General features: G+C 36.8%; 1 long non-coding RNA gene across 1 annotated transcript in view; it reads right to left on the bottom strand.

Annotated features, from left to right (window-relative positions):
* LOC308056989 overlaps positions 1–1,425 on the bottom strand; it is a 56,364-nt gene extending 54,939 nt beyond the window's left edge. Inside the window, exon 1 of the long non-coding RNA XR_013925061.1 lies at positions 1,287–1,425. This is a non-coding gene — a long non-coding RNA (uncharacterized lncRNA). The remainder of the gene's footprint in view (positions 1–1,286) is intronic.
* Between the last annotated feature and the right edge of the window lie 2,984 nt (positions 1,426–4,409).

The following is a 4,409-nucleotide window of genomic DNA, read 5'->3' as shown; positions in this document are numbered from 1 at the left end:
CTGCGGATAGAAGAGGAAAAGAATATTCTTATTTCAGGACTGTTTTAGCAAAGTTCACCTGTATTTGTAATGATTGAGATAAACAAGCATAATCTGCCTTTTGAAAGATAACTGTGACCTCCAGAGAGTGTACACTTCTTAAACTCCTTAAACTGAAACTAAAATACTAACATTTCCTTGTTTTGTTTCTATTTTACCAACACATTTTAACATTACCCACTAAGTAAAAAATTTGTATTTTCAGTTTCTAGCAGGTTTGCTTTTGAGATATACTTCAGCAACAACAGCTGCACAACTTCATTGTAAGCCTAATTGAGAAAAACATTGCAGACTGTCCAACAAATGGGACACATTTCTGATAGCAGGAGCAATTCTAGAAGACAAACAAAAAACAAAACCAGAATAAATCAGGAACAATTACCACGTCGACTACAAATATTTATATATGACATATTTCAACTATTGAACTCCTAATTCTATTCTGTTTTGTCCCAGACTCTACGCCCCTCCCCACAAAAGCAATAAATTTACCCCTAATGAGGTTACACATAAAAATAATCTGACACAAAATTTTTATTAATACAATAATTCTTTCTAAGGTCATTAAAACTGGTATTTCCTCTGTGCCATTAAGGAACAGCTTCTTATTTATGTAATACACTCATATAATTTTCTGCTTAGCCCAGCTAAGCAAAAGTGTTGCTTAAGCATACTCCAAGCTGATTGATCATTATGGAGCAAATAATACAGTATCTCCCATCTGCCTTTCTTACTGTAGATATTCTTTTGCTTGAAAGCACAGACTCTGCCAGTTCTACATTATGGCACATGATGTGTTAGAGTAGCAAGGGATGCCTGTTGGAAGAATAACAATAGTAAAAAGGAAAGATGATCTGGGATATGCCTATCTCCAGGAAACAATAGGAGCTCCACTTACTGAACACATCAGAAGTAATTGCATAGATCCAGTAGACCATAAATAAAATCTGCTAAAGTTGCTAGGCCTTTAGTAGACATGTTTTAGTGAGTTATATAAACAAGCAAATATCAAAGCAACCTCTGAATTAGCTAAATATCAGGCTTTTTTTAGTTATGCATTTCTAAATTAGTTACTTCCAAGATCTTTGTATAGATAAAAATACTTTGGGGAAAGAAACGAAAGAATTGCATCAATTAGCTTGCAAAGGACAGGTTCTCAAGTGGAGTTACATTGTAGGGAGTGAGAAAGGAGGGCAAAGGTGAGAAAAAACACCCATCCCCAAATCTTTTTGTGAGACTACACTCACCTCAGCCCTGTTCCTCTGATGTCAGTGAAGAAATTCCAGGTGACTCTGGGGAGTACTGGCCTGGACTTGCATAAAGTGGCTAGTTATGGTTAGATTTCAGACTAGTCTGAGGACTAAATTAGAAAAGTCAAGAGCAAGACTCCTGAAAATTTTCTGGTTTTGTTCAGAAAAGATCAACCAGGAAAACAAGGCTGTCCACCAACAGTTTTGGCAAGTTAAAGTGTAAACAATCAAAGAAGCTACTATCTGTAGCATATATTGGAATTAAAATGCCTTCATTCAGTTCTGTTGAAGTGGTAGCAAGTGTAGAATTCTTTGCTTTCCAATGGCATTTTCTTAATTCAATACCATAGACTCCACTCAGTAATAAAGACCAACTCTACAGGACCAAAGGAATTAAAGACCTAATGATGCAGATTGGCCATGATTCAAGTTTTCAAAAACATCTACATTAATTAAACAATTAATTCTCATTGCCTTCTGAAATATATTTCACATAGCATCCTCTCAGTTCTGGAAGACATGACCTCAGTATATACACTTGGCTGGATTTTGGTTCAGGCATTATTATGACATCTTAAATGAAGGATTCAAAAATGCCCCACCACATACACATCATTATATTTTAGGTTTTCAGCTTCCTGCAAAGACAGCTTTCTGTCAAGTCAATAATAATAATAAAAGACAAATAACAATCCCAGCTCATGAAAATATCTCTGCAGATTAGAATCTCATTTAACTTTGACAAGAAATGACATATAAAGTTTCCTTAAGTAGTGAGTCTTGCAGACTTTCTGAGACATCATTAAAAAACAATTGGATGAAGAAGACAAACATGCACAATGTTGGAAAGTCACTTGGATTTCAACTTTGAGTTAATATTTCATGAGTAGAGCTTGATCCCCCTTTCAACAGGGAAAAATATTAATGGAGCATATCACATACATAATAAGATCCGTTTATTGACTGAAAGATGGTAATGCTTAAGGGAAGAGTGGGAAGCCTGGTGATGCTCAAGCATTCTAAAAGCACTCAGGAGGTTTAAAAACTAGGCCCATTTAGTGCAGTAGGAGAACCTGTAACAGAACCCCTAAAAAATGTGGTAGTACTATACATGAGAGATTTTGAATTTAAGTCCAAATGAGATTTATGTTATCATACTGCTATTTGTAGTGGAGTAGCTCCTGCAGCACTGAACTAAGGCCAGTGTCCACCAATCTTTCCATTGCACAAATATGTATTGCCTTCTCCAATATACTGGAAGATTTCTGTTTTGTAGCTGGATAATTCAGACATCTAATAAGTCATCATCACCACCATCAGGAAGTCTGCTCTCCTGGGTCTCCCACAGGTCTTTTTGTCTTCTTCTCCCATCTGTCGTTCTTTGCTGTACTCAGCTTTCTCATATCCATGCTTCCTGTATAATAAGACACCTCATTTTACAGAAATCCTTGCTGCACTACAATTAAATCCTTGCTGCCCTCCATCACCACCCAAAGCAAACTCTGATAATTTCTGCTGTACGTTGCCCCTTTCCCAGGTGACAACAGTACCAGATCTGCCCAGATGTAGAGACAGTGAAAATACAGACACATACAAAAGCAGAGAAGCTCATTATTAGCAAAATACTTCCTACCATGCCCTTCGCCTCCCACACACAGCCACTCAAATGTCAATGTAGTCACAAACTGCTCCTGACTGCCCCTCCCCCAGGAGGCAGCAACCATCAAACACCCACGGCTGTGGTGCTTCTCCACCCCTGTTCTTGTATAGCACTTTAAGCTTATCCTCAGTTCGCTGAGGGAGGAATAAATTCAGCAGGTGCTTATTAGAACATCTATGAATCAGCAACATATTAACCATGGTGGGACCATATTTCCAGAACTGCCATATGCTGTTGTAGAGAGCAGAGGGAAATAATCTATTATCTTTGCAGGAGCAAACAGAAAAATAGTGTTTCTGATGCCTGATCATGAAAGCCAAGACTATTTAACATCTGTTCACACTACTGACTACAATATCAGACTCTTAGCATCTGTATAGTTAAGAAATTTAGTTTACTTTTGTCTTTTTCTCAGGATATGCAAAACCAGATGTCTAATTATGAAATGGCTTTATATTATTCTTACCAATTCCTATGCTTTTGTCCTTGCTAATGCAAAATGTTACCATAGAAACACAATTAATCAACAGTCCACTGTGCACTTCGGAAAACAATGAGTTTTGCTAAATTATTACTGTTTCAAATTAATGAACTGCCAATCTCTTCTCAGTTGATAACATTTCTAGATAATGGTTAATGAACCATTTGCAAATACAGAGAAATTACATGCTCTTCCAGAACTGTTTCTTCTATTCTGTCCACCAAATGTTTTGAAGCAAATAAACATCACCTAAGTGAACAGCTTCGCTCCCAAAACATTACATTCTCAGTTACAGTTCCAGACGAAAAAAGTCCTCTGGGTTCCTTCTTTGAAGCTGTGCATTTAGATATCTCTGTTTAAACTGAGCTTCTCCCACCTGAGTTGTATGGCTTCCTTTCACACAAAAAGGGGATCGGTGATGCATATAGTCAAGAGATATTGGTGGGGAAAAAAAAATAAATACGCTCAGCAGAATGATAGAACTAAAATTCAGCCCACTTTCCGTTGTTTCTCAGCAGATCCTTCCAAACCAAAAGAAAGGTAACTATGATCCTTTAATGAATAAGTCATCCTAAGAGTTTAGTCATTTAAATGTAATGACAAATAAATAGCTGTGCATGAACCTTCCAGTGTGCTAAATATCGCTGTTCTGGCATGCACATGGAATTATTTTGTGCAGGGTACATTAGTAACTCCCCTATGTCAGGCTAGGTTAAATAAAATGCTACTTTAAGTAGGAAGACAAAAACCTAGTCAAAAGCTATGCTTATAGCAACTGTGCTAATTCCAGTAACTACTGACTTTAATATTGTAGGCACTCAATGACTTTTTTTGTCTCTCTACTTTCATGATTTTAATTACAATTGGCCAAAATATTTACAGTCAGCATCTCAGTAGTCACTTTAGCTCTGTGCAGATGATATGGTATATAAATTTATATATGTGAGAACAGCAGCATCACTTGCCTGGAGAAAAATAT

Source organism: Falco punctatus, assembly GCF_963210335.1.
Source record: "Falco punctatus genome assembly, chromosome: Z".
Classification (NCBI taxonomy): Eukaryota; Metazoa; Chordata; class Aves; order Falconiformes; family Falconidae; genus Falco; species Falco punctatus.
This window is presented reverse-complemented; position numbering and strand designations above follow the sequence as displayed.